Source organism: Kogia breviceps, chromosome X (assembly GCF_026419965.1).
Source record: "Kogia breviceps isolate mKogBre1 chromosome X, mKogBre1 haplotype 1, whole genome shotgun sequence".
NCBI classification, from domain to species: Eukaryota; Metazoa; Chordata; class Mammalia; order Artiodactyla; family Physeteridae; genus Kogia; species Kogia breviceps.
This window is the reverse complement of record NC_081330.1, coordinates 7,839,447-7,854,668: the sequence shown is the minus strand read 5'-3', so window position 1 is coordinate 7,854,668 and position 15,222 is coordinate 7,839,447.

Sequence of the window (15,222 nt, the reverse complement as noted above, 5' to 3'; positions counted from 1 at the left end):
AACTGTGACATACAGATATAGATACAGAAGGAAAGAAAGCAGAGGGATTCTACCTTATTTTTAGCCCTATTGGGATAAGTTCAGACCTTCCCAAAAGTCTCCTGTTTCAATCATTTATCTCTTATATATATCAAGTGGGGGATGGTTGTGGAGAATCATAATATGAGACAGGGAAGAGAATAATCTAAGGTGGACACATTTCCAAAAATAAGATTTAAACTTCTATAACAAAAAGTACAACAAATATTTCTAACAAATCCTCTGTGTTGCTTTTAAAAGATCAGTGCTGACTACTTACTATTGCTTTATAATGTTCCTTAATTACTTATAATTATCTACTCGATAGAGTTGCACTGTGCATTTTCTCATTCTGAAAGCAATCTGTTTTTGCCTTAAGCCATATATAGTATTTTTCAGATACCTAGCAAATATGTTAGGTGCTGCAAATTAATGTTATTAGAATCCATTCTGTGGGGATATTTCCTAAAATATGGTGGCAGGGGGTGGGGAGCAGTTGTGCTTATTTCTCACTGGCATATATTTGAAATTTAAAATCATATTTCACAATGATAGCCCTTCAGATGTTTGTTTTATTGCTTTTCAGCAAAACTTAGTTCCCCATAATTGTCACTGACTCGATTAATACAGTATATTTTGAAAATTGTGTGTTCATTATTCCCATTGTGAAAAAGTCTGGGTGGGTAAAGGAAGACAGAAGAGGAAATGAGAGGCATATTGAGAGTAAGGGGAAGACTTACAAACTGTGAACAAGGTCAGGAACTGTGCTTTGTGCTTTCACATATGTTTTACCCTTTGATTTCCATAGCAATCTTGTGAATCAAAAGTTACTCTTATTTTACAGATGATGAAAACAAGGCCAAAATAATACGTGACATACCTCAGTTCATATTTTTAATAGGCAGCATGTTCTCTGTCTTTGAGAATACAATGAGGTTTTTTTCATGACACCATAGCTGTCCCCCATTCTACCAAACACTGGACTCAGTGCAGACACACAGTACTTTGTGCCAAGTATATACAGTTCAGCAACAAACTCTAATAAGTGGGAAGGGATTGGGGATGACTGGTAATACTTACAGCACAGGCTGCATATTTGAAGCCAGAGCCCAGGCCTGGCCTGGCCTTCAGATAATTCAACAAGATCCATTAAGTATCCCAAGACATTCTTTATCCACTGAACAATGTATACTTGTTGAAAATAAGTAAACCTATTCTATCAGTTTCCAAAGATGGTTGCACCAAATTATCACAACTGGGTGGCTTACAACAACAACAATTTATTGTCTCATAATTCTGGAGGCTAGAGGTGTGAAATTAAGATGCAGGCAGGGCCATGTTCCCTCTGAAGGCTCTAGGGGAGAATTCTCCCTTGCCTTTTTCTAGCTTTCAGTGGTACCCAGCAATCCTTGGCACTCATTGGCTTAGAGCTACATTACTCTAGTCTCTGCTTCCATTTTTATATGGTTTTTCTTCCCTGTGTCTCTAGGTCCAAATCTCCCTCTTTTACAAAGCCACCAGTCATTGGATTTAGGGTTATATTCTGAGGTTCTGGGGGAACATGAATTTTGAAGGGACACTAACCCCTATACCTATCAACAAAGTATTGTAATATTAACTATAAGTTCAACATACTGTTACTGTCCACTATTATTACTATCTCTATTATGTCACCTTTCATTTGTCTGTATATTTTTGTTTTACAGTACATAGAAAAATGTGTATGTACATCATCTCACCTAATTCTCATAACAACTCTATCAAAAGGTAGGGTAAGTGACATTATTACACATTGTGTAGATAAAAACCCTGAAATGTGAAAAGGAACTAAACTTGCTAAAGGTTAAACATGTGGTAATTCAGCAAAAGAGACTTTAATCCAAGCAGAACAGGAGAAAAGGGTAAATATGAGCAGATATGTATTGAATATGATTGAGTTGTGAGAGTTCAGTGTGAAAGCCATGTTAAAACAGCCAGCAAGGCAGGGCCAGAAGCATCACACACTTCAGCTAGGCCCAGGGTCTGTATCTATCAAGGCAGAGAGCAATTTGAAGACTGCCTGAGGCCACCTTAACCTTCTCTGGGCTAACCATTTGGGTAGCTGGATATCTGTATAGGCACTAACAAATATATTTTCTTTCTCATCAATTCTTCTTCATTTGACATTTCGCATGCAAAGAGAAGAGGAAGGTATTAAATCCCATTCCAGAATTATTTTTTCCAGAATTATTTTTTTCTATATCTTATCTTCCCTCTTAGATTGTAAGTTGATTGAGGAAATAGGCATAGTCTTAAAATTATATCTTCTACAATATTTAACCTACTTGTCATTTATTCACTCAAATATACTTACAGTGCTCGGCCATTAGTAAACAGTCAGTTATTATGTTTGATTAATTCTATATGCATTTGTAAACCTCACTTGTGTATATTACAGAGCAGAATTTGCATTATTCATTTATTAATTCATTCAATTTATTTATTTAAATAGGTGGGGAGGAATGGGATTTAATACCTTTCCCTTCTCTTAGCAAGATTTCTCCTCACTTGATGGTCATTAAAATGGTTTCCTATAGGAACTGCCTCTGAAAATAAAAAATGATCTTACAGATGATGGATGGAAGTCACAAAATGGAACTAAAATGATAATATGGATATGCAAACTAAAACATCTCATAGCCTGCAGTAGATTTTGACTGCTTATTTATGAATCCCTGAAATGTGGGGTCTATAATGAAACTGCTGCTAGACCCTAAGCTGTACCATCTATCACAGAGGGTGATGGTATGAGACTAAATGATAAATTGTTAAGGTCAAGCTACAATCAATATGCAAACACTCAATATAGAAATGTGTGACTTATGCACACCAACAGCAATAGATTAAAATATTATGGATTCAGTCTTTTTTTTCTCCCAAAGGAGGCCATCTTTAAGATAAATGGTGTAAATAACTTTATAATAAGGTCATACCTGATTTTATTTATTTAGCCTCAAAGGTAGTACAAGCAACTTACTTCTTTAAAAAAGGAAAAAAGCCTTGATTTTTTTGTCTCAGCATTATGCATACCAAATTTAGCATGTGGAGAAGTCTGATAACTCAGAATTATACACACTTAAATTATAAATTATGCTTTTTACACACTTTTCATCATGTTTCTCCTGTGAACTCTTTCCCTTCCAACTGCACCCATCAGTTCTTTTTACAGTAACATTCTAGATTGCCTTCTCTATTTTCAATCCCTTTTGATCCATGCTGCACCCCCAAATGCACACATTGCATGTATCCCTTCAGGTCCAATGTGAGAACTGGCCAGTCTGATGGCAGAGCTTGGCTGATCTGTTTTCCCAGGTAATAGCTATATTAGTCAGGGTTCTCCAGAGAAACAGAACCAATATAGATTCATTATAGAAACTGGCTCACACTGTTATAGAGGCTGAGAAGTCCCACTGTCTGCCATCCGCAAGCTGGAGAACCAGGAAGCCAGGGGTATAATTCAGTCTGAGTCCAAAGGCCTGAGAACCAGGGGAGACAATGGTAAAACTCCCAGTCCAAGGCCAAAGGCCTGACAATGGAGGGGAGATGGGGGGAACCACTGGTGTAAGTCCCAGAGTCTGAAGACCTGAGAACCAGGAGCTCTGGTGTCTGATGGTAAAAGAAGATAGATGTTTCAGCTCAAGAAGAGAGGGCAAATTCATCCCTCCTCTACCTTTTTGTTCTATTCAGGCCCTCAATAGATTGGATGGTGCTGGCTCACACTGGAGAGGCAGATCTTCTTTACTCAGTCTACTTATTCAAACGTTAATCTCTTCTGGAAACACCTTCAGAGATACACCCAGAAATAATGTTTTACCAGCTCTTTGGGCATAATTTAGCTCAGTCAAGTTGCACACAAAATTAATCATCACAGCACTCAAGCATTTAACCTGGAGTGTTCTATAGATAAAGCATCCTCACGTGTCTTGTAAGCAGCTAGAAATTGTGGGAATTTCAGTAAATGTAGAAGTGGTGCCCCTGGTAATGGAGAGTATTGAAAGCGAATTTAGGGAAACATTGTGGGCGTGTAGGCAATAGCCTAGTTTACTAAATCATTCTGTGGTCTAGAGGTGTCCAACTTGATCTTTAGCCTCAGACACATCTGGCTTATTTCTCAGCTCTTCCATTTATTATCTGAGTGACTAAGAATGTTTCTTAATCTCTCTGAGCCTGAGTTCCATTGTGTGTAAAATGGAGCTAATAATCCCAACCTAATGGAGTTGTAAAAATTATAATAGATCATTGGCTTACCAAGCCACTTAACCTTGGGCAAGTGCCTTCATCTCTCTGAACGTCAGTGGGCTAATCTGGAAAATGCTGATAGCAATATCTTTATTAATATACTGTTACAATGATCATATTTGTGTTCCTTCAGGTGACTTAAATACGGTACTTATACAACTTAACGAATATTTGCTGAGCACCCACCACGGATTCATACAAAGCATTTAGCAGGAACCTTACCACGGTCAATGTTCAGTGAATGTTAGCTATGTGACCGTGGTTATTCCTAGGATACACTGCAGCTCTGCTCCCTCCCACGCTGGCATGTGGTTAAAATACCAGAGAACCACCTTTTACTAGCAGGCCTCCCTGAGCTCACCTGTTTTAACAGCTTCCTGTAGGGATTATTGTGCTTCTGAGAAGTTGTTTGCAAAAGGAAATAACTTATTTTTAGAAGTTATTTCCTGGTAAGGTAGCTAATAGAACATTGAGGAAATGGCCATTTTCCTTTTCTTCAATCTATTATGGATTTAAATAAGTTGCTGAGTCTCCAGAAATGTGTTGTTTGCACTAAATCCATGCCAGAGGGAAGTTGATCTTTTCCTAGTGACTTGAATGTTAATACATGACACATGTCCAATGCCAGCAACTCTTACATTTCCAAGATTTGTTCCAATTTTTAATAAGCCCTGAGATTAAAAGATATGCAGTTTTTTAAATGTCTTCTCCATATGGTCACCTGCCTTTAAACTACAAATAAATTTAGAGAGAAAGGCAGACAGAATGTTTCTTTTATATGTTTAAAACAAAAACTGCACACAGGTCACTGGAGCCGTCATGAAGCCCTGGATGTCAGAGTGATCCATTCCTTACATGTTAGGGAAATACAGCCTTGCTCCAGGTTTGGTGTCTTAGGTGTGCTGCTTTGCCATTACTTCCATTGTAAAGAAGCGTTTTGATACTTTTATTTTTAGGACTCCAGCAATGCAATTCCCACTGCTATTCATTAGGGTCTGTGAGAATTTGCTTTCATTGAGTGAAGTTTGTGGATTAGGGAGTCCACTGGTTCCCTCTGCTACTGAGTAGTCACCTATGCTGCTTTTCTCTTGTGCTAGAGGATGCAAGCAAATGTAAACATGAGCTGAAGAAAATTAGATAAAGGAAATCATTTAACCAAAATAAAAACATTCTATGATTCATAAATAAATAATTTCTAGAAGAACTGCTCTTTAGAATTATCCATAGAACAAATTTTCAAGACACTCTGCCTGTGTGTGTGTGTGTGTGTGTGTGTCTGTCTGTCTGTCTGTCTGTCTATCATCTACCTGTCTACTCATTTTAACTTAATGAATTAACAAAAATAAGCAGAGGAGAGCGCAAGACTGTTGAACCTCAATCAAATTTAATGATTAGGATGTCATTTTCTTTGGGCAACTTTAGTTTTTAAACTACCTCTTTCAGGTGACCAGTAAGACTTTGTGAAGATTAGATTTCTGAGATGAGAGGAAAATTAAGTAAAACTATTTAGAAGGAAATGATTTTGGAGACAGGGATCCCCCAAGGCATTATGATCTCTATAGATTTATAACCCCATGTCTCCTCTCCTTTCTCCATTGCCATTATTTTTTGGTATAAACAAATAATGAACTTTTATCCCATATCAATTCTGTGCAATAAACATGCAGTGAACAACTACTATGTGCTAGCCATTGGTAATCTGAAGGTGAAAAAGACAGTTTCTCATTCTCATGATCTAGGTGTACAGATTACAAACACATGGCATGTTTCAAGAAAAGGAATAACGTGGTCATAGGTATAGAAAGATTACTAAAATGACAGTATGGAGAAGAGATTTGAGGGGGGAAATATTGGAGGCAGGTTATCTATTAGGCCTCTGTGCTTACTCTCCTAGAATAGCATTTCCTGATCCATTTTGTCCTATGATAACTTTGATGACAATACAGAGACTCTCAGAGAAAATTATTTTGTCCATCTCCCACACACATTAAAAAACTTGAACAAACATTAACATAGTACCTAACAGTCTAAGGCCACATCCCTAGCATGATACCAGCCCTCCTAAAAGTACCTGCCTGAAAAAAGTCAAGGCTGCCAAAAGAATGTACCCTTTGTTCCAGCCAGCACCTGAAGATACAGCCTCTGTCTCCCAGCCTCTGTGGGAGGAGAGGAGCCTAACTTTGATAAGCACCAGTTAGCGAACCCAGATACGTTGCGCAGGGACCAACCGTTTCTTCCTGCTTTTTGTACATTCCCACTTCCCTGAGTCTCCACAAGCCCCTGCCATCCCTTCTCTCTCTTCACTTCTTCTCTGTTTGAAACACGCTGTCATCTCTGTACAAATCGAAGTTGAATTCTGTTTACACTGGACCTTCTTCCCTATTGCAATAGTATATTACTGCTTAAAAATCTGTCCTTACCACTTTAATTAGTGTCTGGCTTTGTTTTATCTTTGAAACCAATTTGAAATACATTTCCAGTAAAAGCCATCCTTGCTGGCACATATGTCATTCTTTTATCTTTTATCCTCTCTCAGCTACCTTTACAGATTCAGCTCAAATTAAAACTTAATGCACCAACAGAATAGTGGGACAGGAGCCTGTGGTTGAAGATTTTGTAACAGATGGTGGCATGCAAGAGTGGGGCAACAGTATCAGTAAAGTTCATCTTTATAATGGAAAGTTTTAATTTATATTATTCTTTAATCTAATAACAAAAGAGACAGATGATATGTAACCAAAGTCCCACCTTGCCAATTCAAGTTTAGATTGCTAGCAGCAGCCCTCCTTATACAGAATTAGAACACACCACACAGATAAACTATGCAACATGTAGCTATGAAAGCCAGTGTGGGAATCCCAGCAATGGGAAAACAACTCCTGTTGCTCAGGAACACTGTGGCACTGTGGCACTGTGTTGTATAGTGACATCGAGCCCAACCCTTGAAGAAAGATCCAATTCCTCACCTATGGAAGATCATTATATATATATTTCCCTTTCTGAGTTCTGCTTTAGCTTTGGTCAATACATTTTGACATGTAGCGTTTTTATTATCATTCCCATTTAAGTATCTATTTCCCTTATCTATACTTATAAATTCAAGTGTTACTTATTAGTATATTTTTCCAGACAAGGCCTTTTTCTGTCATCTCTTCTGACTGATATCTGATTTCATTTCATTGTGGTCAGGGGAACATATCCTGTTTGATGCTGATTCTTTAGAATTTATTTAGACTTCTTTTGTGTCACAGTCGAATTCTGTGAATGTTTCATTTGTGTTAAAGAATAATGTATATTCTTGTACACCGAAAGCTAATACAATGTCATATGTCAATTATATCTCAATTAAAAAATAATGTGTATTCTGTTAGCTATAAATTTATATACATTTATTGATAATAATTCATTGCATCTGATACTAAGCACTTTCAATATAATAATTTATGCATTCCTCACCAAAACCTTGTGAGGTATGTATTATCATGTCCATTTTACAAAGGAAAAACACTGCTGCAAAGAAATGTTAAATAATTTTACCGAAGTCACACAGCTAGCCAAGAATAAAGGTAGAATGTGAACGCAGGCAGTCTGCTGTCAGAGTCCATGCTCTTACTGTGTTATTTATGTCTTCCAGTTCATTGGGGTTTTTTGGTATCTGTATCCTTGTCTATCAATTTCCAATAGAAGTGTGTTAATAATACCAAGTAAAATTTCTGAATTGTCTTTTCTCTGTGGTTCTGTCATTTACAGATTTATAGTGCTTTTCTCATGATCCTTGTATCTTCTTGATCCATTTTTCTTGTTATCAGTAAATAACACCCCATTTGTCTTTTATGATGTTTTCACTTCAAATTCTACTTTATGTGACATAAAATTGCTATAATATCTTTCCTTTAGCTTACATGTGTCTCATAATTTGCCATCCCTTTATTTTTATTTTATGTGCACTTTTGTTTTAAGTGTTTCAGCAATAGGGTAACCATACAATTTACTGTTGCAATCGCCTAACCTGTAGAGTAGGGTGGCGGCAGGATGAGGAGAGGAAGTTTAGGAGCTGGCCCCCTTGCCTGCACATGTTATTGGTTCTCCACTGCAGTTAGGTTGCAGGTCCCAGTAGCAATCGGTGGTATTCCACCGCCTTTGGCTGGCACTGCACTGGTGCTGGGCTACGTGTAGCTTTCCCTCCTTGCAGTAGGAATAGGGTGGATGATGTTATTCTCCCAACAGTATGATGGTGCAGGACTGGGGGATGGAGTTAAGCACCAAGTCAAGAAGCTCTTCCCCAAATTTGCATCCATCTATGATTTCTGTGTACATTCGCTTTCTAAGTAATTTTATCTTTTCTCATGAAATTAAATTCACCTACTGTCTCATAAATCCCAAATACATGGCTCTAGGCCAGATCCAACATCCCCCTTCAGCTCTAGAATTAAATATTCAATTAAATTCGACTTGCATATCTAACAGGTATCTTGAATTTGCCAAATCCATAACATGTCCCTGAACACACACCATCACCCTAGCTTACCTCCCTTAATGGTAATTCCTTTCTACCAAATGATCAGGCAAAAACATTGGAGTTAACTCTGACATAGCCAATTTTGTTCACAAAACCAATCTAGTCCATTAGCACTTCAAAAGATATCTAGAAACAAATCAATTCTCACCACATTCCAGTAATATTATGGTACAAATATTATCTCTTAACTGGATTATCACAATAGCCTTCAAACCGATCTCCCTGCTTCTGCCCTTTTGATCCAGGCCTTAATGGGATCATAATACATTGGCCAGAGATATTGGGTTATTTGGTTAAAACATGTCAGGCTGCACCTCTGCTTAAAACTTTGAAATAGCTTCTTACTCTTTTCTGAATAAAATTCAAAATCCATACTCTATTACATGAGCCCCTCCATGATCAACCTTCTGGCTACTTCTCTGAACTCAACTTCTACCACGCATCCCTGTACTGACTGGTTGGTATCCCTAATCCTAACCCAAACCTAACTTAACTCAAACACATCATGCATGGTATTTTGGTGTGTTTGGAGTTTTCCCTGACTAGAGCATTCTGTTCTGTCTCCAAATATCTGCATGGCTTGTTCCCTCACTTCCTTCAGATCTTTGCTCAAACATCACGCTGTAAGAAAAAGATCACTGCATATAAAATGGCAACCACTCTCCTTCTACTACGCCCTATGCCCCTTACCATAAATTACTTTTCCAGAGTGTTTATCATATAAATTAACTCCTTTATTAATTAAGCATATTAGAAAAAATCTTTTAATCCATTTTGTTTAATAGGTGATCTAATAATGTTAATGGCTCGCATTTTGGGTGTTTTCTAACAGCCAGGCATAACCGCTAAGCACCTTACATACATATCATTCACTGTGAAAAGTGGATCAGATAAACAGACACAGTCATTTGCATATGTGCATATGTGCATATGAGCATCCGCACCCAACTCTCCCACCTCCACATCTGCCTTGCCTGGGCTGACCTGCTCTTCCACCTCAACCTGCCTAGATGCCACTGTAATCTTTAAGAATTGTTTTCTTGGGCTTCTCTGGCAGCGCAGTGGTTAGGAATCCGCCTGCCAATGCAGGGGACACGGGTTCGAGCCCTAGTTCAGGAAGATCCCACATGCTGCAGAGCAGCTAGGCCTGTGCGCCACAACTACTGAGCCTGCGCTCTAGAGCCCGCGCGCCTAGAGTCGGTGCTCTGCGACAAGAGAGGCCACTGCAATGAGACGCCCGCGCACGGCAATGAAGAGTAGCCCCCACTCGCCGGAACTAAAAAAAGAAAGCCCACACGCAGCAACGAAGACCCAACGCAGCCAAAAATTAATTAATTAATTAATTTTAAAAAAAGAATTGTTTTCTTTTAGAAACAGGGGTCATGCTATGCATTTAAACTTTTCTAATTTGTTCTCACTTAAAATATGCCATGAAAGTCCTTCCAGATCAATAGCTGTATCTTGTATTACATTTTAAAATTCAACGTTCTAACTCGTGAAAATATACTGAGTGTAAATTGGGAAGTGCTGATTTAACAGTTTAATTTTTCCACAAATATCTAATTTTCCCACAGCATTTAACCTTAGTACTTTTTTCAGTTCTGTCAATTCTTGATCCAAAACCATATGGTTTTAATTTGGTAGTTTTATAATTCTATTTGAGTATCCAGTATGAGAAGTATCTCTCATTACTCTTTAATTTCATTTTGTGAATGAATTCCCCAAAGCTGACACAGGTGACTGTTTAAGTTTGAATTTATTTTAAACGGAATGCAATGTAGTTCCATCTGGAGATGCTTCAGAGCCAGCCACCTGTGGCTACTGGTTGCCATCCTGGGCAGCAGAAAGGTAGAACATTTCTGACGCAAATGAAATAAAAATCCACATCTTAAATGCATCATCTTGCTGTAAAGAAATGGCGATATATCCATTGATTCAAAGCTTTGCTAAATCCCTCAGCCAACACTGTAAAGCTTTATTTTATAGCTTCTTGAAGGTACTTTGTTGTTGTTATTCGAAGAGCGGGTGTTATCTGATTTTTAGAGGTGGGAGAATTTGGGATCTGGAGAAACCGAGGGGCTCGGGAGGAACACACACGTGCATTCACATTTATCTTGCTGCGTGTTTTCCTTGATATTTTACTTACGTAAGTATCACTTGCTCATCCTAAGGGGTGCAATGCTGCAAAGATGCAGAAGCAGAGATACGGTGGTCTCCCCGACCCTGGTCATCCACGGCCGCCCATCCCTCGCACCCAGTGTGATCTGCTGCTGCGGCCTGGCCTTCCCTGCTGGGCAGCTCCGCGGTCTCCAGCTGGGAGCAGGGATCTCCCACTGGGAGCACGGATGGGCAAGGCCTGAGTCACGCTGGGCGTCGCGTCCTAGTCTGCAGGCTGCTCTGTGACTTGTTCTGAACACCGAGGAGAACCCCGTGCACGACGCTTTTATGCTTCATGTTGTGAAGTGCAACTCCTGATCCCGTGCCGAATCTTTTCAGAAGTCTCCAAACACTTTCCGGATTTTTTTCTGAGAATTTTGGTGAGACATGGGGATTAACTTGTCCATTCCCCCTCCCCCACCCCCCCGCCTCAGCCACAAACAGTCCATATGATTCCATATGCCTGGTGTCTTCTGAGCTCCATTCTGATCCGTTGTCTGTGTCCACACCCATGTCTCCCCAGTACTATCCTCATTGCTGAGCACAGTTTGCCACGGCCAGCGCCCCTCATTCCTTTGCTTCTGTGGCCAGTTTCACGAATCTTCTCACCACCTCACTGTGGCAGGCAGGGTTTCATGCCGTTTGGCACATAAACCATCTGGAATGTCCTGACTCCAAGAGCAGAATTCCAGCCGACAGCCGTGCACGCTGGGCTGCCTGGCCCCACGCCAGCCAGCGGGGCCACGTGTGTTTGTTCCCTCCTTTCGAGCCCTCGTGCAAGTTCGAGGGTGTCTTCATTCTTGTCCTGGACACATCTGAGCCGGCTTCGCACTGGGATTTTACATCCTTTCTTCCTGTTGTGAAGGGCTGCTCTCCACGCTCTTTGCTGAGTCTTCTCCTGTCGGCCCGCCTTGCTGGACCATCTTCTGAGTTCTCAGGGAGTTTCACTTGATGTTCTTGAGTTTTCAGGGGGGTAACTTTATCCTTTCTGTGGGAGGCATTTGGAGACCTGAACCTGGAGAAAAGCCATCTCTTCACAAACAGGAGGGTCTGGACGTGGCCACCCTGGCAAGTAAGGCGGCAGCACTGCTCCGGGGGGTCCCCAGCCCCCAGCACTGCCCCCTTTCTGTGCACCTGGGTTTGCAGCTCCTTGGTTGACATGATAGGGACCTTCCCCCACGGGATTGGCACTTGGGGGGGGGATCGTGGTGGCCCCCGGCCCCCCAGGTACTCAGGGCAGCAGCGGGAGACTCCAATGTACTAGTGACCTGCTGGGGAACAGAACTGTCACTAGACCCTGGGGGTGAAATGGAGCCTGTAAGGGGCTCATCTCTGGTGCTCAGAGCCTGGCAGGTGGGCTCTTAGTGAGAAAACATGGATGTAAAGTGGTTAGTTAGACCCCGAAACAACACTATAACCATCCCTCACTTTTTTATGTCAGTTCCCAATTTACAGAACTGTTTTCACATTTGTTGGCTCGCTTTGTCCTCACAATGAAAATTAAGTTAGAAGTAATTACAGCATCCACTTATCCACATGTACCTTAGAGTATAGCGCACAGTGTTCAGGTGTATTCAGTGAGCAACAGATGAGATCATCTTGGTCAAAGCGCTTCATGCAAAGTCTGATACTTCAGCAAACATGGGACAAATGCCTCATCTTATGGTTATTTCTCCGCTTCTCCTCCAGCCCCCTCCCCTCCTCTCCTAACGTCCTCCTCCTTTCTCTCTCCCTTCCATTCTCTCCTCTCTTCTCTCCTCTCTCTTCCCTGTTCTCCCCTCTCCTCCTTCCCTTCATCTCTTCCTTCCTTCCCTCTCCTCTTCCCTCCCCTTCCCTCCAATCTCCCTCTCTTCTCAAGTCCTCTCCTCCCTTCCCCTCCCTTCTCCCCTCTCCTACCTTTTCACGCTCCTCCCTTCCTTTCCTCCTCTTTTGTGAACCTTCCTTCCCTCCTTCTCTTTCCTCTTCACTCCTCCCCTCCCCTCCCCTCGCCTCTCCTCTCCCTTCTCTGGTTTCTTCCTTACTCTGGTCTCCTCTCCTTCCCTCCCCTCTTCTCTCCTGTCTCCTGGCCCTGGTCCTCTCCCCTCTGCTTTCCTCTCCTCCTGTCTCCCCCTCCCTGCTCCTTCTCTTTCTTTCTTTCCTTCCTTCCTCCAACCGCTTCCCTCTTCCATCTGCTACACATTCGCCTCTCCTCCCACTGTCATTCCTCTCTGCCGCTGCAGCATATTCAAATATATTGATGATTTTATCTTGTCCTGCTATGAGGTTCAACATGTTGTTCATAATGATATCTCACTTAATATTACTCCAAAGCCATTGCCCTTGGAAAATACTCTTTCATGTTTGAACATTCAATTGATTAACCTATGAGGAATGCATTTGAGTATGTGAAAAGAAGAATATTTTCTGGCCTTTTCCCCACAAATCTAGTATTTCCCTTATTCCACTGTAACTACCAGTTCTGTTCCAATGATATCTCTGAATTCTTTAGTCAACATTTTTTTTAACTTTGTGATAAGCACACTTAACATGAGATTTACCCTCTTAAATGTTTATGTACACAATATTGTTAATTATAGGCACAGTGTTGTACGGCCGATCTCTAAAACTTATTCATGTTGCATAATTGAAAATCTATACCTTATGAACAGCAATTCCCTATTTCCCCCATTCCCAGCCCCTGGTAACAATACCTTATATAGTACCTTGGTTCAGAATTTACTGTCTGGTATTGAAAATGCTCATCCATTGACTCAAAATATCTCTTTAATTTTTTTGTAAAGTTTTGATTTTTTCAATATTGTCACTGAAATCTTAATGACAAATTTATTCTGAGTGGAGTTTTTCCCCTTTGTGAATTCTAGTTGATGACTGCTGGTATATAAGAAAACTATAGATTTAAGTGTATATTTTAAATTTCTCTGTCCAACTTTAAGAAATGGCTTGCTAGTAGTTCTCATTGCTTTTCAATGAATGCTACTGAATGTTCTTTATTGTTAATGTTACCTATGTCTTAGACACATACCCAAGAAACATACTGGATCATCACATTCAGTAAATGCTGTCTACGAGTTCTGAAACTGAACATTTTTTCAATCTCCTTGCTTTAGGGTTTATACCACATTTCTCATCCCACCACCCCAACCATTTCCTTTACTCCAGATTGCTTCAACTGTGTTCTGAGAAGGGCCTCAGGTAAGTATGCTTTGAGAGGATTTAGGTGCCAACTGATCAAGGAATGTTCTAGTAACCACATGAAAACCAATCTCACTAGGAACAATTCTGTATAAAGTGTCACTGTCTAATAGAAACATGTAGAGACACATACATAATTTTGAATTTTCTAGCAGCCACATTTTAAAAGTACAAAAGGAGCAGGTTGAAACAACCTTAGTAATCTATTTTTATTTACCTGGATACATCCAAAATATAATTTCAGTGGGTAATCAATATAAAAAGCATATCAATGAAATATTTTCCTTTCTTTTTTCAAACAAAGTGCTTTAAATCTGGTCTGTATTTTATACTTACATCATATCTCCGCTTGGACTGGCCACATTTTAAGTGCTGGTAGACACATGTGGCTAGTGGCTACCATACTGAACAGCATGGTGACACTGTAGTGGTGACTAAGCTTAGCTAACGGGTTGGACTGTTCACAGTGCTCGTAAGCTAAGAGCCAAGCATATTAGTTCTCAAGGACTAAACAGACTACTGTCAATAAATTTGTTTTGTTAGATGTGTTACTGCATATTAAAATTATGTCTAGATTGTGTTCGGTTTATAGCAGTATTTTCATGTGTGTTGGCTCTTATTTAATCCTCTTAACAGATCATTGAGGCAGAAGTAATAACATTATCTGTCATGACTTTTATTATGCAGATTAAATGAGCAGAACCACATAAAAGCTCTTAGCACAGTGCCTGAAATGTCAGTGAGAACTTGGTAAATGTTAACAATTGTCATCTTAATTGTCATTATTAGTCATAAGGCCAGAAATTATCCCTTTTTACAGACTGGGAAGCTTGAGACTTGAAGATTTTAATTTGTTTAATGTGGTAGAAGCTAAGTTTAATCTTTTTTAATGCATGAAATTTTAATTAAAACACACTACTTGCTTATTCTAATATTTGAAACAATTCACAACTATACAAAGAAAAAATATTAGTAATCAATTCCTATACCCAGCCTCAGCCATTACCAAAATCCCTGTACTCATCTGTCCATGCTGTTTTCCTTGTTCACACAACCAT